This window comes from Rhinoraja longicauda, chromosome 27 (genome assembly GCF_053455715.1).
Source record: "Rhinoraja longicauda isolate Sanriku21f chromosome 27, sRhiLon1.1, whole genome shotgun sequence".
In the NCBI taxonomy this organism is placed as follows: Eukaryota; Metazoa; Chordata; class Chondrichthyes; order Rajiformes; family Arhynchobatidae; genus Rhinoraja; species Rhinoraja longicauda.
This window is the reverse complement of record NC_135979.1, coordinates 12358863-12385916: the sequence shown is the minus strand read 5'-3', so window position 1 is coordinate 12385916 and position 27054 is coordinate 12358863.

The window sequence follows — 27054 nt, the reverse complement described above, 5'->3', positions numbered from 1 at the left end:
CTGCGCCGGCGGCACGGTGGCGCAGCGGTAGAGTTGCTGCCTTACAGCGAATGCAGTGCCAGAGACTCAGGTTCGATCCTGACTACGGGTGCTGTACTGTATGGAGTTTGTACGTTCTCCCCGTGACCTGCGTGGGATTTCTCCGAGATCTTCGGTTTCCTCCCACACTCCAAAGACGTACAGGTTTGTAGGTTAATTGGCTGGGCAAATGAAATGTAAAAATTGTCCCTACTGGGTGTAGGATAGTGTTAATGTGCGGGGATCGCTGAGCGGCACGGACCCGGTGGGCCGTAGGGCCTGTTTCTGCACTGTATCTCTAAATCTAAAATCTAAATCTAAAATCATGGTTATAAATGCTTCCGTTTTTTAGCACTCACATACTGAGATAATCTTTCCCATTAATTTGCTCCTCTATAGTAGTTTTTCATTCTTAAATACATCCCAAGTGACTTCACAGGAATAATATCAATCAGACTTTGACCCCGTGCCACACTGCATATATTTGGACAAGTTGCAGTCAGCTTGGAGATAGAATGGAGTTTTGATAGACAAATTAAGGAGAGAGAAACAGAAAGCTAATGGAAGGAACTGCAGAACATTGGGCAAAACTGACACCTTTTCCAACAATAAATATCAGGGACATTTAAGGCTTCAGAATACTTCAAGCAAAGACATCATCCAAGGATAGTAGATCAGGCCAAGAGTTGAGAGGCCGAAGAAATAGAGACTTTCAAAAGTTTTAATGAGTTTCCTAAGTTCCCATCTCCTTTTTGCTAAATGCCCAAGATAGAAACACATTATGCCACAGACTTAATCTAGTACTCTGATATTTTCATGCATATTCACTGAAAATCAGAAGTTGCTGAAAATAAGTTAAAAGGGGCATTTTGTGCAAAGTTTCCAAGGGATATGAAATCAAACATCTCTTGTCCACCTATTCCCAAAGGCGGAACACAAATGGCCACTGGAGACAAAATATACACAGGGAACCTACTACAATTTTCTTTTGTTAAAAATAAACTACAGGTTTACTTCAAAATATGACATAAAGTGCTGGGGGAACTCAACAGGTCAGGCAGTATCTCTAGAGAACATGGTTAGGTAACGTTTCAGGTCAGGACCTTTCTTCAAGAGAGTGTTAGAGTTAGATTTACCTCTTAGGGCTAAAGGAATCAAGGGATATGGGGAAAAAGCAGGACAGGGGTACTGATTTTAGATGATCAGCCATGATCGTATTGAATGGCGGTGCTGGCTCGAAGGGCCAAATGGCCTACACCTGCACCTATTTTTGCTATGTTTCTGTGTTTCTATCTGGCGACTGGAAGAGTAGAGGTTAAAATGTTTCCACTAGTGGGTGAATCTTGAACAAGGGAACATAGTTACAGGTCCCGACCTGAAGCGTCACCTACCCTTGTTCTCCGAGTTGTTACCTGACCTGCTGAGCTACTCCAGCACTTTGTGTCTTTTTTTGTAAACCAGCATCTCCAGTACCTCGTTTCCCCTTCAAAATTTGACTCAATTTCCAAGATTCCCTTTATGTCACAATTCTATTGCATTTTGGCTTTAAGGCATTAGAAAAAAAAAACCCTAGACATTATCCTCAACAAAAATAGCAAAATGTTAACATATTCAAGTGGCCTTCCTACGCCAATCATTTGATTCAACCATTAATCTTTCCGATAGAAATAACATGGTCAATAAATCAGAACACTTTGGACGTATTAGAAACATAGAAACTTAGAAACATAGAAAAGTGATGCAGGAGTAGGCCATTCGGCCCTTCGAGCCAGCACTGCCATTCAATATGATCATGGCTGATCATCCAAAATCAGTAGCCTGTTCCTGCTTTATCCCCATATCACTTAATTCTGTTAGCCCTAAGAGCTAAATCTAACTCTCTCTTGAAAACATCCAGTGAATTGGCCTCCGCTGCCAATTAATGGAATAAGTCTAATATGGAACTATTATTAATGGAATATTAATTGCCAGTTATAAATACATCGTTAATAGTCTGGGTTGCATAAAGGCCACTTGCATGCTTTCCCTTTGGATTGCAGCGGTTACATAAATGATAGATTTATTTGAGTATGTCTGTGTTGTCTGTGGCATAATCTGTTCCATGAGTTTCCAGATAACTGATTTATATCAACTTACTGTCGGTCTGACTTCCAGCATTTGTCTCAACATTCTAGGACTATGAGCAATGGGTAAATCTTTTTGAAACGGATATTTCATTTGTCATACACAAATGGCATTTCCTCTGCTTGACCCAACACTCTTACTCCATTTCCACGAAGTGCACACAATTCACAACACTTAAGTCCATATGTTACATGTGGAGATTCATTTGAAACAGATGTCAATAATGGGATTGACTGTTGTATAATTATCCCATGCCACAGAGGTGGAATGTCCTTTTGAATTAATTCTTTTATGCCTTATTAAGATAATTCATTGGCAGCATTAATGCAAGCAAATATAGATGAGTGGTTGTACCCCCTCCACTGATTCTCCGCCACTGAATGTGTGGCGGTATTCACCGCTGTACAGAAGGCTTCCTACACAAGTGTCCAATGACAAATTTCTCCTCCTTAAGGATTGGAAAATCATTACTTAATCACTATAAGCGGTTTCCAAAGTGAACGAGATCGATCCCATTTAAAGCATGATGCAAGAAGATTTGTTACAATCTCTGTAAGATAGTGTTACAATGGGGGTGGCACGGTGGCGCAGCGGTAGAGTTGCTACCTTTCAGTGCCAGAGACCCGGATTTGTTGCTGACTACGGCTGCCGTCTGTACGGAGTTTGTACGTTCTCCCTGTGACCATTTGGGTTTTCTCTGGGTGCTCCAGTTTCCTCCCACACTCCAAAGATGTGCAGATGTGCAGGCTTCAGTAAATTGCTCCTCGTGTGTAGGACAGAACAAGTGTATGGCGTGATTGCTGGTTGGCGTGGACTTGGTGGACTAAAGGCCCTGTTTCCTCACTGTACCTCTAAACTAAACTAAACTAAACTAAATGGGCTCACTTTGTTGGTGTAGAAAGGAACTATAGATGTTGGTTTGTAGGGTTTTCTCCAGAGCTGTTGCCTGACCTGTTGAGTTACTCTGGCACTTTGTGTCTATCTTCGCTTTGTTGGTATTCTGCTGGACTTCCTCATGGTTGGCCTCCTACTCCTCTTGCTCCAGCTGTTCATCAACATGACCCTTGGTCTCTGGCACTGGGAGCTCTTCTTCCTCTGCCACCGGCTGCTGACTTCATATTGCTGGGTTGTGAAACAGACAGCACATAGCAGGTGCACAGTGGCACAGCTGAACTGTTGCTGTCTCTCAGCGCCAGAGACCCAGGTTTAAACCTGACTGTGGGGGCTGTCTGTGCGGAGCTTGGACGATTTCCCTGTGACTGCGTGGGTTTTCTCCGGGTGCTCCAGTTTCTTCCCACATTCCAAAGACGTGCAGGTTTGTAGGTTACTTGGCTTCTGTAAATTGCCCCTAGTGTGTAGGATGCAAAAGTGGGATAACCTTTTCATCCTACACACTAGTACGCTGCTAGTGAACGGATGATCGGTGTGGGCTCCGTGAGCCGAAAGGCCTGTTTCCACGCTGGATTTCTAAAACTAAAAACGATTGTAACTGCGCTTTTGGGAATTTACCACCTCTCCCTGGATAAAAGGACATTTCCCCCTACATACTAGGGTCAATTTACAGAGGCCAATTAACCTACAAACCTACACGCTTTTGGGATGTGGGAAGGATCTGAGGAAACCCACGCGGCCACAGGAAGAACATGCAAACTCCACGCAGACAGCACCCGAGGTCAGGATCGAACCCGGGCCTCTGGCGCTGTGAGGCAGCAGCGCTACCAGCTGCACCACTCTATCGGCCAGTGGAAGAGAACATGAGAGAGAAATGACGTACAAACCAAAGCAGTTGTCCCTTTCTGCACAGCACGGTGCTTCCCATCCCAACACATTCTAAATGTTAGGTAGACTAGCAACAAGCAATGTAAACGAGAGAACGAGCACAGTAAATGTCAAATCCTCGGTAAAGAATTACTATCTTTCATCGGTATCTACATTGAAGGAATGTGTTTATAAAATTCCAATGCATGTTGTAAAATCTCCTGCTGTTCAGCGTAATTACAACTGTGACACACAATTTAACAAGTAATTTACCATAATTTGGAACTCCTTTCCTCAAAAGGCCATTGTGGATGGATATCAGGTTAGAAGTCAGGTCATAGTGTTTTAACGACAATATTTGTTAAGATCTGACTGCATTTGATGGAATTGGAAAATCACTTGTAAGAAAGTGTGGAAATAACCTGGGTACAAAATTCATTGTTGTTTGCAGAGGAGTCTAAATATTTCTGTTGCTTTATATCATTACGCTCATAAGGGAAATGCCTTCGGTATCCTGAGCGGAATGATTGGCATCCATAGTACACTAGCATAGCATTTGTGCTAAATACTTACAGTCATGCAGTTGTTCAGCATAGAAACAGGCCCTTCAGCCCACCTATGCTTCCCGTTGTGTTTATCTATGCTAATCCCACTTACTTGCACTAATTCCATATTCCTCCATACCTTCTCATTCAAGTACCTATCATAATGCCTTTTAAATGCTTTCACTAACTCTCAGCCTCCTTCACTCCAGGGTAAACTGACTCATCCTTTCCAATCTCTTTTTAGATATAATCTGTCATAGAGCCATAGAGTGATACAGAGTGGAAACAGGCCCATTGGCCCAACTTGCCTACATCGGCCAACATGTCCCAGCTACACTAGTCCCATCTGCCTGCATTTGGTCCATATCCCTCCAAACCTGTCCTATCCATGTACCTGTCTAACTATTTCTTAAAGGATGGGATAGTCCCAACCTCAACTACCTCCTCTGGCAGCTTGTCCCATACACCCACCACCCTTTGTGTGAAAAAGTAACCCCTCAGATTCTTATTAAATCTTTTCCCCTTCACCTTAAACCTATGTCCTCTGGTCCTTGATTCACCTACTCTGGGCAAGAGATTTTGTGCATCTACCCGATCTATTCCTCTCATGATTTTATACAACTCTATAGGATCACCCCTCATCCTCATGCGCTCCCTAGAGGCAGGACCCTCTAGTCCTGGCAACATCATCATTAATCTTCTCTGTACTCCTTTCCAGCTTGACAACATAAATCCAAACTCAAATCCACCAATGCAGATAATGTCTTTTGTGAATAATGTCTTCCGATAGTAGGTGGTGCACACACTGTTTCAAGTGTAGCCTAGCCTTTGTTTTGAACTTCTAAAACATATCGTCCGGACACTGGTGGTAAGGTACATCCACTCATCTAATTTACACCAAAACTTGTATTTATCTTTTCACGTGGAAAAATGGTCCATGGTGTTTCACAATCATTATCAATCAAAATTTGACATCAAGGCACAAGGAAATATTGGGGCAGATGAAGTTAATCCTAGTAACATGAATGTGAGGCCATCGGACATGTGTGGATTCTCTAATGGAGGAAGCAAGAGAATAAGATAAATAAATCCGAGGTTATCTTCGCTGCCCCCGAGTAACCTGATCTAAACCTAGCAGAGAGGAAACATGCCCCAACACTTTGTAAACTGGTGCTAAATGGTTGGATTGCTGGATACGGTAAAGTCCATTGGATCAATTCCTTAATTAATTTGGTAAAACCTGGTCAAACCAGGAACACAAGTGAAAAGATGAAGACGAGGGTACAGAGAAGATGGTTTTTAGCATTACCCGGGGAAAGGAAAATGAAATCAGCTAAACCAACCATAACTATATGAGTGCCACTGACCTAGGTCAGAGCCCCATCTCCATACAAAACCAGGCCACTTGTAGCCAAGTTTGTCTGAAATATGAGCTGATCTTGCAAAGACTTATTGAACCCGAGCCATTATTCTCAAGTCTGCAGGCAATGCCACAAGAGATGAACTAACATTCCTAACCATAATAGCAAGAAGCTACCACATTAGGTCTGTTTCTTATTATCAATAATATGAATAAAATGTCCTGTTACGATGACCTTAATATCTCTCTCTCTCTCTCTCTCTCTCTCTCTCTCTCTCTCTCTCTCTCTCTCTCTCTCTCTCTCTCTCTCTCTCTCTCTCTCTCTCTCTCTCTCTCTCTCTCTCTCTCTCTCACTCTCCCTCTCGCTCTCTAACTAACAGGCACTTAAAAAGCAGGTAGTAAAAATGAGTAGAACATAAGGTAGTTCCATTTGGGACAAGTTTATGATGGAAATATGGAGCTGTTACATGTTTTATGAAACCACTCACTATAATTTACAATGTTTAGGAAAACACTCACGGAACGATTAACTATTATGAATCTTTGTTCGATGAGTTAAATAACATCCTTATGGTCTCATTTATCAAAATATCTGTACGTGTTCATGTGAACTTATTTGTGCTGCTGTGGAACTGACGAGCAGCAAATTGTACCACACAACCCTGTTCATGAATGTAGGTCTGTTAGATGGCATGATGTATGGGCTACAGATTAATTACAGTATTTTGGTAACAATCCCAGTGCAAAACGGGGAAGGAGGGCTTCAATTCACGACAACCCTACAGTGGAAGTGTTCATCGAATGTAGATCACTTTATCTTATCGTAGCTCTATTTCGGAAGGGAAAATTACATAATGAGATAAGGAAAGTCTTGCTATTGAGGGCGTGCAGCGTAGGTTTACTAGGTTAATTCCCGGAATGGCGGGACTGTCATATGTTGAAAGACTGGAGCGACTAGGCTTGTATACACTGGAATTTAGGATGAGAGGGGATCTTATCGAAACGTATAAGATTATTAAGGGATTGGACACGTTAGAGGCAGGAACCATGTTCCCAATGTTGGGGGAGTCCAGAACAAGGGGCCACAGTTTAAGAATAAGGGGTAGGCCATTTAGAACTGAGATGAGGAAAAACTTTTTCAATCAGAGAGTTGTGAATCTGTGGAATTCTCTGCCTCAGAAGGCAGTGGAGGCCAATTCTCTGAATGCATTCAAGAGAGAGCTAGATAGAGCTCTTAAGGATAGCGGAGTCAAGGGGTACGGGGAGAAGGCAGGAACGGGGTACTGATTGAGAATGATCAGCCATGATCACATTGAATGGCGGTGCTGGCTTGAAGGGCTGAATGGCCTCCTCCTGCACCTATTGTCTATTGTCTATTGTCTATTAAGACATCATGGTGAGTGCAAGGAACAAGCCGCCAGAGGTGGTAGTTGAGGCAGGTACTATCAAAGTTCTGTTGAAACATTATCAAGTTGAGATGTTTGAAGCTCTGTTTCACTCTCTACAGATGCTGCCTGACCTGCTGAGTGTTTCCAGTGTTTTATTGGGTTATGACTATGAAAAGGATTTATTTAACATAAAACAAAGCTGTTCGAGGAAAACAATACCGCATAAGAGATAGCAGTCACCAGCTACCTCTTCACAAGCAATCACTTGTTGCTGCCCTTCCTGTCCACATTGTGGACCTACAATTAAAAACAACTGGAATTTAACACATCAGGAATAGGACTGTCACAAGAATAGGCCGCACACCTCCAGTTTCAAGGACAGTTTCTTCCCATCTGTTATCAGGCAACTGAACCATCCTGCTGCAACCAGAGAGCAGTCCTGAACTACTATCTACCTCATCGGGGACCCTCGGACTATCTTTGATCAGACTTTCCTGGCTTTACCTTGCACTGAACGATATTCCCATCTACCCGATCCATTCCTCTCATGATTTTATATGCCTCAATAAGATCACCCTCATCCTCCTGCGCTCCAGGGATTCGAGTCCTTCTCAACCTCTCCCTATAGCTCAGTCCCTCTCGTCCTGGCAACATCCTCGTAAATCTTCTCTGTACCGTTTCCAGCTTGACAACATAAATCCAAACCCAAATCCTCCAATCCAGAAAATGTCCTTTGTGAATAATGTTTTCCTATTGTGTGGTGACCAGATGGACGGCTCGATTGTAATCATGCAGTGTCTTTCCGCTGGCTGGTTGGCACGCAACAAGAGCTTTTCACTGTACCTCGGTACACGTGACAAGAAACTAAACTGACCTGAACTGAGAATTCATCTTGTTAGTTCATGTCCTTTCAGGATAGAAATCTGCTGTCCTTACCAGATCTGAATATGTGCGAATCCTGATCCAAACTATGCGCTTGGCTTGTCCTGGCCCCCTGAAATGACCCAAGTGAAACGCAGTGAGGAATGTGCAAACACACCGACTTGCCAGAAACATCTGCCATTCAAGCACAAATAAGGCAATGCACATTTTTCTAACAGGCTTTTCTTGAAAGATTGAGATCTGAGTAAGACACAGTGAGGAAATGTTGGTGAGGTGATAAAGACACTTTAATGCCAAACAGATTATGTTCTTCAGAAGTAAAGAACAAACCTTTAATGACCACATTGTCTCCCTTTCTCCTAAAGAAACAACCAGAAGTTTGGTTTTCCTACCTGTCTTCAACTCCACTCATAATACAGTGCCCTCCACAATATTTGGGACAAAGACCCATTATTTATTTATTTGCCTCTGTACTTCACAATTTAGATTTGTAATAGAAATAAATCACATGTGGTTAAAGTGCACATTGTCCGATTTAAATAAAGGCCATTTTTATACATTTTGGTTTCACCATGTAGAAATTACAACAGTGTTTATGCATAGTCCCCCCATTTCAGGGCAGCAGAATGTTTGGGACACAGCAATGTCATGTAAATGAAAGTAGTCATGTTTAGTATTTTGTTACATATCCTTTGCATGCAATGACTGCTTGAAGTCTGCAATTCATCAACATCACCAGTTGCTGGGTGTCTTCTCTGGTGATGCTCTGCCAGGCCTGTATTGCAGCCATCTTTAGCTTATGCTTGTTTTGGGGGTTAGTCCCCTTCAGTTTTCTCTTCAGCATATAAAAGGCATGCTCAATTGGGTTTAGATCGGGTGATTGACTTGGCCACTCAAGAATTGACCATTTTTTTAGCTTTGAAAAACTCCTTTATAGCTTTAGCAGTATGTTTGGGATCATTGTCTTGCTGTAGAATGAACAGCCGGCCAATGAGTTTTGAGGCACTTGTTTGAACTTGAGCAGATAGGATGTGTCTATACACTTCAGAATTCATTATGCTACTACCATCAGCAGTTGTATCATCAATGAAGATAAGTGAGCCAGTACCTTCAGCCCAGGCCATAACACCCCCACAACCGTGTTTCACAGATGAGGTGGTATGCTTTGGATCTTGGGCAGTTCCTTCTCTCCTCCATACTTTGCTCTTGCCATCACTCTGATATAAGTTAATCTTCGTCTCATCTGTCCACAAGACCTTTTTCCAGATCTGTTGTTGCTCTTTTAAGTACTTCTTAGCAAACTGTAACCCGGCCATCCTATTTTGCGGCTAACCAGTGCCTGCAGTCCGTCTGTCTTTTGTGTTTTTTGTTGTTTTTGTCTGAATTGTAGTTTAATATGATGTAGTGTTGTATGTTATGTTTGGGGGGGGGGGGGTGGGAGGGAACGGGAACTGTAACATTCTCTCTCCAGAACGGAGACGTGACCTTTGTTCTGTGTCGTGTCTCCGTTCCCGCTGCGGCCTACCATCAGCCATTCACCTGGGACCACCTGGGGCTCTGGTTCGCAGAGCCCGCGGCGCGGACTCACCACCTGCGGCGCTGGCTGCCTGCGAATGCTGCGGGAACGGCTGCGACTCGTCTCCGGAGGCTCCGGCGCGGGCCGCGTGGACGTCGGAAGCCCGCAGGCCCCTGGATGGGGGCCGACATCGGGAGCTCCGGCAGCGGCAGAGGCAGCGTGTTCGCCCGCCCCGAATTGCGGGGCTTGGGTCGGCCCGCCACGGACCTTTCACCGTCCGGCGCGGCCTGAAATAGGCCGCGGGATTTTTCACCGCCCAGCGGGGGCTTCAATATCGGGAGCCCCGACCGCCCCGACGTGGCAAATCCAACAGCCTGACCGCGGGACAAGACGGCAGGGAAGTGAAAAAGACATTTTGGCCTTCCATCACAGTGAGGAGGGACTGGAGGAGACTCACTGTGATGGATGTTTCTTTTTGTTTGGTGTTAGTTGTGATTGTATGTGTTATTGCATTTTTATTGATTAATCTTATTGGTCTTATTGTTCAACTGCGGGTAATGTTTCATTTTACTACACATTTATGTGTATGTAACAAATAAACGACTATTGACTATTGACTATTGACAGTGTAGCTTCTGTATTTCTGTTCATGAAGTCTTCTGCGGACAGTGGTCATTGACAAATCCACACCTGACTCCTGAAGAGTGTTTCTGATCTGTCGGACAGGTGTATAGGGATTTTTCTTTATTATAGAGGGAATTCTTCTGTCATCAGCTGTGGAGGTCTTCCTTGGCCTGCCAGTCCCTTTGCGATTAGTAAGCTCACCAGTGTTCTCTGTCTTCTTAAAGATATTCCAAACAGTTGATTTGGGTAAGCCTTTGGCTGATGTCTCTAACAGTTTTATTCTTGTTTCTCAGTCTCATAATGGCTTCTTTGACTTTCATTGGCACAACTTTGGTCATGTTGATAAACAGCAATAAAAGTTTCCAAAGGTGATGGAAAGACTGGAGGAAAGACTGTGTGCTGAGAGCTCTCTTATACCTGCATTAAGGAGGCATTTAAACACACCTGAGCAATTACAAACACCTGTGAAGCCATGTGTCCCAAACATTATGGTGCCCTGAAATGGGGGGACTATGTATAAACACAGCTATGATTTCTACATGGTGAAACTAAAATGTATAAAAATGGCCTTTAATAAAATCTGACTGTGCACTTTAACCACGTGTGATTTTTTTCTATTACAAATCTCAAATTGTGGTGTACAGGGCAAATAAATAAATGATGGCTCTTTGTCCCAAGCATTATGGAGGGCACATAATAATAACATAACAATAACATTCTGTTGGCTCTCCTGCTCACTAGATGTATCTAGTTGTAGGTATTTTGTAATCATGCACTCAGATACCCACATCCTTCTGTATTTCAGAGCACTGGAAGATAAAACACTTCTTTATTTTTCTTGCCAGAGTGGACAATTTCACATTTTCCCACGTTATATTCCATTTGCCAGATCTTTTTCCTGCTCGTGTAATCTACCTGTATGCCCTTGGAAATCACTTTGTGTCCTTTTCATAACTTGTTTTCCGATCTGACTTTGTAGCATTAACAAAATTAGCAATCATACCTTCAGTGCTTTCATCCAAGTCATTCATATACATCATAAAAGGTTGAGACCCCAATACCAATCCCTGTGGTCCATCATTCATTGCAGAACAGAAAATGACTTACTTATCCATTTGAGTTTTACTGGACACAAAGTGCAGGGGTAACTCAACAGGTCAGGCAGCAACTCTGGAGAACATGATGCTTCAAGTTGGGACTAAAATGTCACCTATCCATGTTCTCCAGAGATGTTGCCTGACCCTCTGAGTTACTCCAGCACTTTGCATCCATTTGTGTAAACCAGCATCGGCAGTTCCTTGTTGCTACATTTAAGCTTTTATTTATTTTGCAATAAGCTTTGAGGCAACTCCTTATGAAATGCTTCTGAAAATCTTCTGGTTCTACTAGTTGTATATACTATAACCACCGATTCCCCATTATACCCAACTCATGTTACTTGTTCAAAGAATAGTAAATTGGTCAAACATCATTTTCCTTTCGCAGAAAACATGTTGACTTTATTTTTCATCTTGAATTTTTCTAAGTTAACATCTCAGACCAACATCTTTAATAATAGATTTTAAATATTTCCCGATGACAGACAATGAGCCAACTTGTTTACAGTTTCCTGCTTTCTGACTCCCTCCCTTTTAGAATAAGGAGTTACATTTGCTACTTTCCAATCGAATGGAAACTTCCCCAAACTATGAGAATTTTGGAAAAGTAAAGCCAACGCATCAAATGTCTCCATAGCGACTTACTTTAAGAACCCAGGATGAAATCAATCAGGATCCAAAAACTACTCAGGCCACAATTCCAGCAATTTGCTCTGTACCACTGCCCTGACGATTGTAACTTTCCTAAATCCCTCCCTCCCTTCCATTTCCTGATCTCTGGGATGTTGTTGCCTCCTTTATGGTAACGACTGATGCAACCTATTTCTGCCATCTCTTTATTTTCTGGTGTTAATTCCCCAAACTCATGTTTCAGAGGACTAACAGTGGTAGAAACCCATCACCATCTGACTTTACATTTCTAACTTTGTACTTGTGCTCAAAACTGTACTTTGTATTTGTACTCAAAACTTTGCCTTTGTACTCAAAATTGATTTGGATGCTGTACTTATCCTCAAGATGCTAGGATGTATGCAACCTTCTCCAATAGAAGGTCTGAAGAAGGGTCTCGACCCAAAACGTCACATATTCCTTTTCTCCAGAGATGCTGTCTGACCCGTTGAGTTACTCCAGCTTTTCGGGTCTATCTTCGGTTTAAGCTCCTTCCTACACAAGATAAAACAATCACCCCGACACAAACCTAGGACATTTATAAATTAATCTCACCATGAAATACCCTGATAATATTATGCTTCGTGGGTAAAAAGTCAAAGAGAGATTTCAATGATGTACCAAATCTCATTTACCGTCCCTAAAGACTAACTTTATATATGTAGATCATAATTCCCGAAGAGTGCGAAAATAAAATAAAATTGTTTTAATCCATATTTTTATCGATCGTGTTTCTGTTTCTACCTTAGGGCTGACAAATGTCATTACATTTGGGCACAGGCCCCCAGACTAAAAAGGCACCATTCTAATTCACTGAACCAGAATGCATCCCAGAAGATGCTTTAAGAAGAGCTTGCAATATTCTCACGTGAAGCAGGATCTTCAATCCCTTAGCTGTTGAGTTCCTATCTTTCTGTGGCAACTGCAGTGTTTTGTTTGCTGGGTCTCACAGCAAGGTGGGTAACCCAGCATATGGAAACAACTTTGTACTGTGTTTTCACAAGTGTGCAAAAGCTATTTTATCTAATGGCAGAATGATCGGAAGCGGTTTTATGATACAAATGGTTGTAGACTTGGAGTTAAAATTGCCAACTCGTTTTGGCAGCCAACTCAAACCAAATCAAGTTCCAGCCTGCTCTATAAAAAAATCATCCAAATGTTTTTTTCCTTCTTCCTGTAATGTTAGCACTGTACATCAAAAAAGCTACTTAAGAATTTTTCAATCACCGTTAACAACAAAATGCTTGTCCTTGCATATTATTCTCTGAATAGATTTTTAAGTCCAACATGTTTCTAAAAGCCGTAATATAGATTTTTTTTTTAAATTAACATGTAGCTCGCTCGCCTGGTCGAGGAAATATTTGGTCTGTTCAGCATTCTGTTCGCGTGCAGTGTCTTGTATTTTTCCAGCTGTATAAAGACGTTGAAATCAGCAGTCAAACTGAAAACTTGTGATGAAGGGTGTCATACAAAAAAGTATCAAAGAATGGATTTGAACCGCATAACATTAGAATTCTCACGGAGGTGCGAGTCAGATGATCCAATGAAAGCATTTTTTTTCTCTATTGTTCTACATGTGCGGTGACAAGGGAGGGAATTAATTAGTGCAGTTTTATCCACCTTGGCTGCTCATCAGGGCTCTGTACAGCAGGGAAAAGCAAAGAAAGAATTGATAAAGATCCTGGCGTTAAGTTGCTTGTTTCATTTGATGGTAAAAAATGGCGGTCAGGATGTGAAACAGTCTCTGCACGTCAAAATAGGAATTTCTTGAGTAAAGTCCCTGCGATATGCTGGAAGGTTTTGAAATAGCTCCAACATTTTATGTTGAGCTGGGAGTCCATTTCAACATAAGCTTCCGCATTTGAGGCAGCCCCTATCCCCCAACTTTACAGCATATGGATACTGGGTGATCATTGCGAATAAATAGTGTCAGAAAATAACTGCAGATGCTGGTACAAATCGAAGGTATTTATTCACAAAATGCTGGAGTAACTCAGCAGGTCAGGCCGCATCTCAGGAGAGAAGGAATGGGCGACGTTTCGGGTTGAGACCCTTCTTCAGACTGATATACGTTTCGGGTCGAGACCCTTCTTCAGACTGATGTACGTTTCGGGTCGAGACCAGGCTCTACTCTTAGTTAACATTTATATGAGTGGATCTCAAAGGAGTATCAGACAGAGTCAGAAGCCTTGAGGCCAGGTCAACCATGTGCTTCCATCCTACCTCTAAAATTCATTAAGGATATTGGAGGTAGGTAGAGGCAGGTAGGCAAATATGTGTGTTATTATACTCCACTGAAAGAAGTCACAATGGAGTTCCAGCTTACTTCCTTCCATTTATAGAATTAGGCCACTCGGCCCATCAAGTTTGCTCCCCCATTTGATCATGGCTGATCTATTTCTCCCTCTCAACCCCATTTTCCAGCCTTCTCCCCGTAACCTTCAACATTTAACTAATCAAGAAATTGTCAATCTCTGCCTCTTAAACACCCAATGGCTTGGCCTCCATGTCTGTGGCAATGAAGTTAATAGATTCACCGCCCTCTGGCTAGAGAAATTCCTCCTCATCTCCATTCTAAAGGGATGTCCTTTTATTCTGAGGCTGTGCCCTCTGGTCCGAGACTCTCCCATTACTGGAAACATCCTCGTCACATCCATTCTATCAAGGCCTTTCATTATTTGGTGAGCTTCAATGAGAAGCCCCTCCTTTTCCTTCTGAACTCCAGCAAATACAGGCTCAGAGCTATTAAACGCTCCTCATACGTCAAACCTAATCATCCCCGAGATCATTCTCGTAAACCTCCTCATGACCCATTCCTGTGCCAACACCTCCATCCTCAGATATGGGGCCCACAACTGCTGACAATGCTCGAAATGTGGTCTGACCAGCATCTTACAAAGCCCCAGCCTTGCATCCTTGTTTTTATATTCTAGTCCTCTCCAAACAAATACTAACATTGCATTTACCTTCCTTACTACTGACTGAACCTGCAGATTAACCTTATGGGAATCCTGCACCAGCAATCCCAAATCCTTTCGCACCACCAACAAGTCTGAATCAGTCTCTGCCAGAGCCCAACTAAGCTTCCAGTGTTTGTACTTCCAAATGCACCCCATCCCCACCCCCTTTGGAGTGAACTGTTCACTTGGAAAGTGGTCGTTTCAGATGCCCCCCACTATCCTCCACTCACCCCCCCCCCCCCCCCCTTACAGCAATCCAAAGGAACATTCCCACTGGAGCATTGTAGTCCAACAATCCCCACTCTCCTTCCCACAGCAAAAATTGTTATACCTGCCCTTTTACTTCCTCCGTCCCCACCACCCTGAGACCCAAATACTCTTCCCAGTGAAGTAACAATTTCTTTGTATCCTTGCAATTGCACGCTGCGTCGGTCTCTCATTGCTTTTTGGTATTCAATTTTTTTTTAAAAATGATATCCAAGTACAAAAGAGGAAAGGAACGAAACATTTGACTCTTCTCCTTCACGGTGCAAACCCCACCACACATAGAGTGACAGCTTGACAAACACTTCCATTTGGTCCACAATCACAACCGTGAGCTTCCCATCATCTGTCACTTCCTATAAATGCAGCACAGGCCGTAACAAAGCTGCTGTTAATAACTCATTGGACAGAAACTCTTCCTTGCACGGTGGCACAACTGATAGAGCTGCTGTCTCATCGTGCCGGAGACCTGGGTTCGATCCTGACATCGGGTGCTGGCTGTGTGGACTTTGCACGTTCTCCCTGTGACTGCGTGGGTTCCCTCCGGGTGCTCCAGTTCCCCCCAAATCCCAAAGACAATGGTTAGTTATAGGTTGTGTAAGAAGGAGCTGCAGATGCTGGTTTAAACCGAAGATAGACACAAAAAGCTGGGATGCTGCCTGTCCCGCTGAGTTACTGCAGCTTTTTGTGTCTATCTTCGTTAGTTATCGGTTAATTGGTTTCTATAACTTGCCTCTAATGTGTAGGAAATGGATGAGAAAGTGGGATAATATAGAACTCGTGTAAATGTGTGATCGGTGGTCGGTGTGGACCTTTTTCCAGGCTGCATCTCTAAACTAAACTATAAACTGATGCCTCTTATCTCGTAGCTGTTCCATTGACTTTAATGGAAGCACTGTCCACCATGTAACTGATGTGGGCCCCCTATAACTACTGGCTATTGCATGTCTTCCCCCTTAATTTGGATAACATACATAGGGTCCAGTCCCATCCAATGTTAACAACATTACGCAGTTTTCGAATACTAAAGCTGGTGTCCTTATTCGTTGCAGACAACAACCCTCAAAATAAGTTCCTGCCATCTTCACATCATCTGAAGATGGCAGCGTCTCATGTTGAGGTCTTGCATCGATTTCCGAAGAAGGTTTTGGGAAAACAAAACTTAGAACATAGAACTGTACAGCACAGGAACAGACCCTTTGGCCCACAACATCTGTGCTGAATGACAGGATCCAGCACTGAACTTACTGAAGTGGCGATCACAAAGCAATAGAATTCATCTTGTGTTGGAAAGAACTGCAGATGCTGGTTTAAATCGAAGATAGACACAAAGTGGTGGAGTAACTCAGCGGGATAGGCAGCATCTCTGGAGAGAAGGAATGGGTGACGTTTCGGGTCGAGACCCTTCTTGATCTCGGCAAACCATAGAGCTCCACAGCTCCATAGAAATTATCTCAAGTGCTCCTAAAAGGCGAGCAACACTTACTACTGAGTACATCCTAGTTCCTGTTTGTTATAGCGGCATATTTCAATGAATGCAAGCATCAATTAAAAATAATCTTCATAATTTAGCTTTCAAATGCGGAGCTGCATCAGAAGCAATTTGTACCAAATATCCATTGGAGCACACAAAGAACAACGGATAACTGGTTCCAAAGCATGTCCTAAAAATTGTAGATTATCACCTCACCCTTGAATCTGAATTTAAATAAAATGTCAGAAACACAGAACTGCAGATGATGGTTAATACACTAAAGGACACAGTGCTGGAGCAACTCAGCAAGTCAGGCAGCATCTCTGGAGAATATGGATAGGTGATATTTCGGATCGAGCCCCTTCCTCAGATGGTCTGAAGACCCACAGGTCAGGTTTCGACCCGAAACATCACCTGTCCATGTTCTCCAGAGATGCTGCCTGACCTGCTGAGGTACTCCAGCACTGTGTGTCCTTGTGAATAAAACATTCTTGAGCTTAATTAGTACACCTAAGATCCTGCCATTGGTACACACAGGATTACACAGGATCCCACACATTGGATCAGTGCACACTGTCCTGACAAAGGTTTAAATTATAACCCAGAAAAGATGTTAACATTTTGTTGAAATGATATTGGTTTTGAGATGCTAATGTGAAAGAGCTTTCACATTACATTTCTGTGAACTATACTCCAATCACAGAGAGAAGTTGCAATGTTTGTTCATCTTTGATGTTCAACTCTGGCAGCACCATTAAAGCAACATTTCTTCCATTTGATCTTGATAAACGATCTGAGAAGGGGAGCCGCAAACTTGTAAATTCTAGAACTGTTTGTATAAAATATCCAGTAATTCCTCCAACTCGGATCAAAGGATTTTCTAAAACCCATCGGGGAAATGCAATCTTTGGGATCAGTACAACTGCACAACTTCACAAATAACCTCGATACTAATGAGTGTTCGTTCTCGCTATAATTTGGCCCGCTTAATTCACGTCAAAGTAAACATCCACATGATCCACAAACATTGCGAAGCTCATTACATACAAACTCTACACATTTGCTGCCATGTGATTACTGTTCCTTTGGAAATATGTGTAAAGAATGCTTCAAATCTAATCAATTTCCCACAGAGTCACAAAGTGAAGTTTTCACACAAAGGAGAAGAGTCAAATGTTTCGTTCCTTTCCTCTTTTGTACTTGGATATCGTATTTCTTTTTAAAATTGAATACCAAAAAGCAAATGCAATTCGGAAAGCAGACAAGTGGAATGAATTAGAGAACTGGTGCCTCCTATTCTAGGATCAGAAACATGGAGACACAAAGCAGGAATTAGTTCACACCCGCCAGCAAGTGGATGTAATTGTATTGTGTGACAAGTTCACAAAAGGAAGAATTCACATGGAAACTGCAAGCAACAATATATATATTTTGTATAAGAAAATAACTGCAGATGCTGGTACAAATCGATTTATTCACAAAATGCTGGAGTAACTCAGCAGGTCGGGCAGCATCTCGGGAGAGAAGGAATGGGTGACGTTTCGGGTCGAGACCCTTCTTCAGTCTGAAGAAGGGTCTCGACCCGAAACGTCACCCATTCCTTCTCTCCCGAGATGCTGCCCGACCTGCTGAGTTACTCCAGCATTTTGTGAATAAATATATATATTTTAGTATATATTATATATATATATATACTATATATGCAAAATCTTCAAAACAAGATAATAATCATGCCGGATTTTCAGAATCAGTTAAAGTTTGCAATATTTATAGACAGTGTAGAATGATATGGTGTTATTGGAGCAAATTATGCAGATTTCAGTTTGATGTTGTTCAAGGTGTCAAGTTCAGAGCTTGGTTTCGTTTAGTTTAGAGATACAGCATGGAAACGGTTCCTTCACCCCATGGAGTCCTCGAACCAACGATCGCCCATACACTAGTTCAATCCTACACACTAGGGACAATTTACAGAAGCCAATTAACCTACAAACCTGCACGTTTTTGGAATGTGGGAGGGAACTGGAGCACCTGGAGAAAACCCACGCGGTCACAGGGAGAACGTATAAACTCCGTACAGACAGCAGCCGTAGTCATGATTGAACCAGGGTCTCTGGTGCTGTGAGGCAATGTGGAGTACAATAAACTGCAAGTAACCTCAACTAAATAATTTCCAGGCTTGATTTGCTGAACACTTCTTTTAAGGGCCTGTCCCACTTAGGCGATTTTTTTGGCGACTGCCGGCGACTGTCAAAGTCGTAGCAGATCGGCAAATTTTTCTTTTACCCGACGACAATGACCACGACAATGCCGAGTCAGGTCGAGATTACACCGTCTTCTGAAACATCGCGAAATGTCCACGCTGTCAATGCTTCTCCAGCGTCCTGGTTTTCGCTGAAATCACTGACAAGTCGGTAAGTACTTGAGAGTTTTGAACTATAACACCTTGTATGGGTTACTTAAAAAACAAGCTTCACTGTAACAAGGAATAAACTATTTACTTCCAGTTTACTAAGTATTTAAAAAAATAAAAGTGGTTCAGTGGATTTTTGTGAAAAGTTTGAGGGCATTCTTTGAAAATGTAAGGGAGATGCATATCTGGTTTCTGGGTTGCATATCTGGGTTGGGAGCCCACTTTAAATGTAATGGCTGAGGCCAAAAACATAGCAAAAATCCCCACGCTTACCTGACCGTCAAACTGTCGCCTCCAATCTACCTGTCAAATGTCCTGACGGTAAATAAATTGGTTAAACACAAGCATTTTATGGTATTTTGAAATGACTTTACTTATTTTAATATTATGTGCTTCTAAATGCATCTAAGAGAATCTATCAAACCTGGGGACAGCATGAGACAGCGCCCGCAATAAGCTACGATACCTGGCGACAAGCCAGCTGTCGCCGAGAAATTTCAAACAGGATGATTTCTCAGCAACGCGCTGAGATCCACTACGATTTTTGGAAGACTCCTCACGATCATGCCCGCGACACCCGGCGAACTGTCGGCAACAGCCTAGTCGCCGGCAGTCGCCTTAAAATCGCCTAAGTGGGACAGGCCCTTTTAGCTTTGCTTTCCCTCCTAACACACATAGAATTATTTGTATTAGTTTATTTAACAGCATGCTCGAAACATCCATTTGTCTTATCTCATATCTGGCATAATTCAGTGTCACATATGGTTTAGCAGAATAAGAACATTCAGCCCTGATTGCCACTTGCTTGCAGGAATATTTAGTAATATCCATCCTAACTTCACCCTGTGTAGCAGTGTGTATCATTAGGCTCTGCTTCCCAGCTTGTTGACTTATCTACAACCATAGAATTGCACAGCACAGAAAACTGTAAGTAAAGGTCTTGGCTTATTTTCTCTTATTGAACTTTGAAATGTCTAATGAGATCTATTCAAGGTTTTCTGAATATGCCAGGTTGCTGAATCTTGCCACCAACCGAATCGTTCCACACAGCTCTCTTCTTACACTGGAGATGTGTCTTGTTCCTCTGCACTAACACCCTACTGTGGGGAACCTCAGGCTTCATTAAAACCTTTCTTTCTTCAAATAAAATGAAACCTAGATCCCTATCACATCATAATAATGGTGCGTGCAGCAAATATGCCAGAAGCCCTCTCTTCATTATCTCAAGTTACATGTAAATATGTACCGTCTCTATTGTATGCAAGAAGATTGTCCAAAAACTCCAGCTTTAACATATATTATAATTTCCACCCCAAAAAACTATCTCCGCTGTACAATACTGCTCTTGTCTTGCTGTTTGGATCACTTAAAATGCACGTTAACAAGAAATAACAACCAATATAGAAATTGGGTTTAGATTCTAAAAGTTTGGCCAAAAGAGAGGAAAAAATAAAAGTAGAAGTAGAGTTAACTGCATTCCTTTGGGAACATATTATGTAGAAGCCTATACTGTTATTCCGCCACAGTTTGGATAAATACAGTGCTCTTAAAGACATTAAGCACTTATAACTGGCTGGAATTTTCGGAAACATTTTAAATATAGTCTCTCGTTTTCCAAAAAGTCACAACTGAATATAGAGAAAAAACAAAATCTTTCACCTTTTATCCATAACCAAAATCAACATGGCTGTTCCTCTCAGACATTTCTTACATTTTTGCCTTCCTGGGAATGCAAACCAAACATGTCTCTTGTCTCCTCTGTTGCTATAACCATCCATCGTGTGTCTTAAGAGTATTTGTGTCTCCAATGACAAAACAGATACTATGTGAGTGATTTCGATAAATAAAACATTTTATATTGACATTACATAAATATTGTATTTCTGCATATTTAGCAAAGTATGGACTAAGTATCTCAACTATGGCAATAAGTGCAATTAAGGAGGTTTTTATTACTCCTTAAAAATAAAGCATTGTTTTTACAGCTGTGAAAATCCTCTTAAATCTTCATTGTGATTTTAACTCCCAAATTATCCATAAACACAAATTATGCAGATACACAATGCACAGCAAAACTGCCCCAAGGCATTTCACATTGAGTGATATCAAGCTAATTTTGGCATTGTGCCAGATGTGAAGATACTGGGATAAAATGGCCAAACACATGATCAAAGACATGGGCGACTGTATAAGGGGGGGGGGGGGGGGTAAAAAGGCCAAGAGGGAATTCCAGCGCGAAGGGCCTTGGCAGCTAAAATTGTTAGAGTGATTAAACGTGTTGTTTACGAAGCTCACATCAGAAGATGGTAAATATTTCTAAGGTTTATAAGACCAGGGTTAAAAGAAATAGGATATATGCCATTGTCAGCATAAGCACAGTTCAGCTCTTTAATAAAATTATTATTTTATAGAAATGTTTGCATTCACTCAGTTGACAATAATCTCATCCACTTAAACCATCATGATGATGGAGGGCAAATGAAAAAGGATACCACATCTCTTCAAGTTCCTAAGCCAAATTTTTATAGATAGGTATGCATGGTAAACCAATGAATCAAAAGTCCTACTGGTTTTGCCGCTACCCAACTTTACCCCTCTTGAAAAAACCCTACTCCAATGTATTTTCCCTATTCTTGGCTCTGAATACCCATCTCCCATTATTTTCTCCTCAGTATTTAACAACCCCCCACCCCTTCCACATTTCCAATCTTCTTGAAAGTGGCATTAACCTCTGACACACTGAATTCCTAACCTCTAAATCTTCCCTCAATCTGAAGAAGCGTCCTGAACAAAACATCGCTTTCCATATTCTCCAGAGATGCTGCCTGACCCTTTGAATTACTCCAGCAGTTTAGGTTTTGATCTTTTTTCGTAAACCAGCATCTGCAGTTCCTTGTGTCTCCATATCTTCCTTCATGGTCTTCTTGTACAGATCTTATTGTAAACAGGTTTCTTCGGTATCTTCAGTTTCTCTCTCCCATTCAAGAACCAAGTCATTTCTCCCTTCCATCAACAAAATCATCCTCTCTTCTACGGGCTTTGAATTCACTCTCTCGTCTCTGATTTGGTTCTTTGTCCTACAGCTCCAGATTTAAACCTGTCACACAGCTGTAAAAACAGCCCAAAGTTACAGTTGTGTTCCTCTGTGATTATGTTAACCCTTGACCCAAACACCTCTCCTCTGGTGTCTAGCTCCATGGCTATTTGTCTTTCTAAGCCACCAGGTTTCCAGCTTTCTTCCACTAAACAAATCAGTGAACTGGATGTGCTTTTAATGGCCATCCAATTGTTTTATGGACGTCATTACTGATTACTGTTGTTTTTATTCCTCTATGCTCTAGACGATTATCTGAATTTAATTCCTACCACTGCTCTGTAGGATTTGAACTGGGACTGCAGGATTATCAACACGGGTTGCTGGTCCTGTAATTTAACTTCTTAGTCCCACACTTGCTTTGTTAGGTTTCCAGTTCACAAGCAATTCCCTAAGGGGTAATTTACAGAAGTTAATTAATTGATCTTTGGGAAAAAGACACAAAATGCTGGAGTAACTCAGCGGGTCAGACAGCGTCTCTGGGGAAAAAAGTACTAGGTGACGTTTCGGGTCGGAACCCCTCTTCAAACTGAAAGATGGAGAAGGCCAGAATAAAACAACAGATGACCTCAGCAAGGATGGAATCTTTGGGAAATCTGAGCACCCGGAAGAAACAAGAGAATGGGGAAGATTCCCTTTGAGAGTGGGGAAGATTCCAACAAGGGGACATAGCTTCAGAATTGAGGGACAAAGGTTTAGGGGTAACATGAGGGGGAACTTCTTTACTCAGAGGGTTGTGGCTGTATGGAATGGGCTTCCGGTGGAAGTGGTGGAGGCTGGCTCGATTTTATTATTTAAGAGTAAATTGGATAGGTATATGGATAGGAGGGGATTGGAGGGTTATGGTCTGAGTGCAGGTAGATGAGACTAGGTCAGGGAGAATGGTCGGCGTGGACTGGTAGGGCCGGACAGGCCTGTTTCCATGCTGTAGTTGTTATATGTTATATGTTATAATGCCCAAGATCAGGATCGACAGACAGCTGTGCAACTGAACTATGTTGAAAGGGAGGAATAATGGACCAAAAACGCTAATGGAACTGCATGGTAGTACATGCCAGTTGTGAGCTTTAGGAAGCCAATGGGATAAAGCAAGCCTTCCATATCCAACCTCCTCAGAAGATCCCTTATCTGAAGGTTCCCAACAGGAAAGGCCATCTGTCCATTCCTTCCACAGACATTGCCTGACCTGTCGAGGTCATCCATCACTTTGTCTTTTGCTCAGGATTCCAGCATCTGCAGTTCCATGTGTCTCCCTTGTCTGGTTTCTTGGTCGAGGGCATGACCACGGTGAAACGTGAAGTACGTAGGGAAGACAACAGATTGTGGTGGGAAGAGAATTCGGGATGGGAGAGGCATATGGTGGGAAATAAAGGAGCCTGTGGGGACACGGAAAAATAGAGCGAGAGAGAAAGATACAGACAATTACAAAGAAGGCAAATAGATGGGAACGCAAAGAACTGGAGTAACTCAGCAGGTCGGGCAGCATTTCTGGAGAACATGGAAATGTGGCGTTTCGGGTCGAGACCTTTCTTCAGACTGAGCATCTGACATTAGCATTGACCAGTATCTGCAGTTCTTTCAAGATAGACACAAAATGCTGGAGTAACAGCGGGACAGGCAGCATCTCTGGAGAGAAGGAATGGGTGGCGTTTCGGTCGAGACCCTTCTTCAGACTTTCTACAGATAGATGGGGAAGTTGACAAGGGAGGCTATTGTATTTAATCTTTTTATTTTTTACTTCTTTTAATCTGAAATGGAATCCTTCATCACGTTTTAGCACTGTAACATCTCATCAATTAAATACTTACAGCAAGCCCCTGAAGTTGGATTTTCTTTGGAACATAAGAACGACAGAGTGCGGGAGGAACCTGAGGAAGCAGATTGTAACAGTGTGTGTCATGATGATTTCTATCTTTACAGTTGTCAGTGGAACAATGCACCTGCTGAATTAAATGATTTGTTCTGTGTAATGACTGACCTACAACTTCAGTTTATAGCTCAATGTGAAGGAAATATATTACTTGTGATTATTGCAGCTACTTGGAAATGGCAAGAGGCGAGCAAGACTTAATAATAATAATAATAATAATAATGCATTACATTTATATAGCGCTTTTCAAACACTCAAAGACGCTTTACAGGAATTACTAGAACATAGAGAAGAAAATAAATAGATAAATAAGTAAACGAACAGAAAAAGGAGACAGAAGGTGAGGTGACCGTCAGTGGTTGAAGGCAGTGCTGAACAGGTGAGACTTCAGTGATGTTTTGAATGTGGTGAGTGAGGAGGAGTCTCTGACGGTTTGGGGTAGTGAGTTCCAGAGGGTGGGAGCAGCGATGGAGAAAGCCCTGTCCCCCCAGGATCTGAGTTTGGTCCGGATGGGGGGGGACAGGAGGTTGGCAGCAGCAGAGCGGAGGGTGCAGGTGGGAGTGTGTCTGTGGAGGAGGTCAGTCAGGTAGGATGGGGCCAGGTTATGGAGGGCTTTGTAGGTCATGAGGAGGATTTTGTACTGGATTCTCTGGGGGATGGGGAGCCAGTGGAGCTTGTAAAGGATGGGGGTGATATGGTCACGGATCGGGGAGTGGGTGAGTAGACGGGCAGCGGAGTTTTGAATGTATTGAAGTTTACTGATGATTTTTGAGGGTGAGCCATAGAGGAGGCTGTTGCAGTAGTCCAGACGGGAGGTGATGAAGGCGTGGATGAGGGTTTCTGCAGCTGTGGAGGAGAGGGATGGACGGAGACGGGCGATGTTTTTGAGGTGGAAGAAGGCTGTCTTGGTGATGTGTTTGATGTGTTTGTCGAAGGAGAGGGTTTGATCAAAGATGATTCCAAGATTCCGGATGTGGGGGAGGTGGATACTGGGAGACCATCAATATTGAGGATGAAGTTTTGGGTGGATTTGGTGAGCGTTTTTGGACCAATGATGATGATTTCGGATTTGTTGCAGTTGAGTTTGAGGAAATTTGATTGAAGCCAAGATTTTATTTCAGTGATGCAGTTTGTCAGTGTAGAGTGTGTGGTGGTGGAGATTGACTTGGTGGAGATGAGGAGCTGGATATCATCGGCGAAGCAGTGGAAGTTGAGACCATGACGGCGGATTAATTGACCAAGGGGGAACAGGTAGAGGATGAAGAGGAGGGGGCCAAGGACTGAGCCTTGGGGGACACCTTGGGGGAGGGGAGCGGTGGGGGATTTACAGTTGTTAATGGAGATGAACTGGTGCCTGTCGGAGAGGTAAGATTTGATCCAGGATAGGGCTGTGCCAGTGATGTTAAAGGAGGTTTCAAGTCAGGTGAGGAGAATGGAGTGATTTATGGTGTCAAAGGCGGCGCTGAGGTCAAGTAGGATGAGGATGTTGAGGTTTCCAGCGTCAGAGGAGAGGAAAAGGTCGTTGGTGATTTTGAGGAGCGCAGTTTCAGTACTGTGGTTGGAGCAGAATCCGGATTGGAAAGTTTCATACAGGTTATTGGTAGAGAGGTGGTATTTGAGTTGAGAAGCTACAGCGCGTTCCAAAACTTTGGACAGAAAGGGTAGATTGGAGATTGGTCTGAAGTTGTTTGGGGTGTCAGGGTTGAGTCCAGGTTTTTTCAGAATGGGGGTGACAGCAGCGATTTTGAGGGATGGCGGGACAATGCCAGTGGACAGGGAGGAGTTTATTGTTGCAGTGATAAGTGGAGAGAGAGCAGGAAGGCAGGCCTTGACAAAGCTGGAGGGGATGGGGTCCAGAGAGCAGGTGGCAGTTTTTATTCCTGTGAAGAGGTCAGAGAGGTCGGTGGTGGAGACTGGGGAGAACTGAGGCAGGGGTTGACAGGATAAGGGGGAGCAGGTGGTTTGAGGGGGAACAGGTGCATTGGTGGTTAAGGTGCTGTAGATGCTGTCTATTTTGCTTTGGAAGAATGAAAGGAAAGAGGTGCATTTGTCAACTGTGAATGACTGGGAGATGGTGTCCAGGGGGCTGAGGAGTTTGTTTATTGTAGAGAAGAGTGCTTTTGGGTTTCCGGAGCCAGAGTGAATTATTTGAGAGTAGTAGGTGGAGTGGGCGCGGGAGAGGGCATCTTTGTATTGCTGCAGGTGGTCTTTGTAGGCTTGGGAGTGAATTGTGAGACCTGTTTTGTTGCGGAGTCTTTCAAGTTGGCGGGATATAAGAAAATAACTGCAGATGCTGGTACAAATCGATTTATTCACAAAATGCTGGAGTAACTCAGCAGGTCAGGCAGCATCTCGGGAGAGAAGGAATGGGTGACGTTTCGGGTCGAGACCGGGCATGGGTTAGATGGCAATTCTATTTGAAAATACGATCGGGTTGAATAACTTCCCTCTGTTGTACATTCAAGATTTTTATGTAATTGATTCACAAGAATTAGAAATGTAACTCGTCAGCATCGTAGACGAGAAAGAAGAAACAAGAAACTGGCCAACTCTCACCAACTAGAAAACGCACAGCATGGTTTGGGGACAGTTCCATCCAAAGATACTAGAGGACCAAGATGAACCACTCCTTTGAAATCACCTATACTGAAGCGTAGTACGCAATGGAGCGTAACGTCCGCCATTTTAGTAAGCAAAACCCGCCATTCGCTATGCCTCTCGCAGTGTAATCAGTGTTTTGGGGGAACAGTATGTGTGATGATACCATTAAAATGCAGAATATATCTCATCTATCAATTCACAGATTTCTGTTATTTTTCTTTTTAAATGTTTCTGCAAGTTTCTGCCTACTAAAATGGCGCCATGACAAACTATGGTTTTTAGGGTCGAGTGGTCTATCTTTGCTCTGCTCTATTATCTTTGGTGCCATCCAACACCATGAGAAATTGCAGAGAATTGTGGACGCAGCCCAGACCACACAGACCAGCCTCCCTTCCATTGA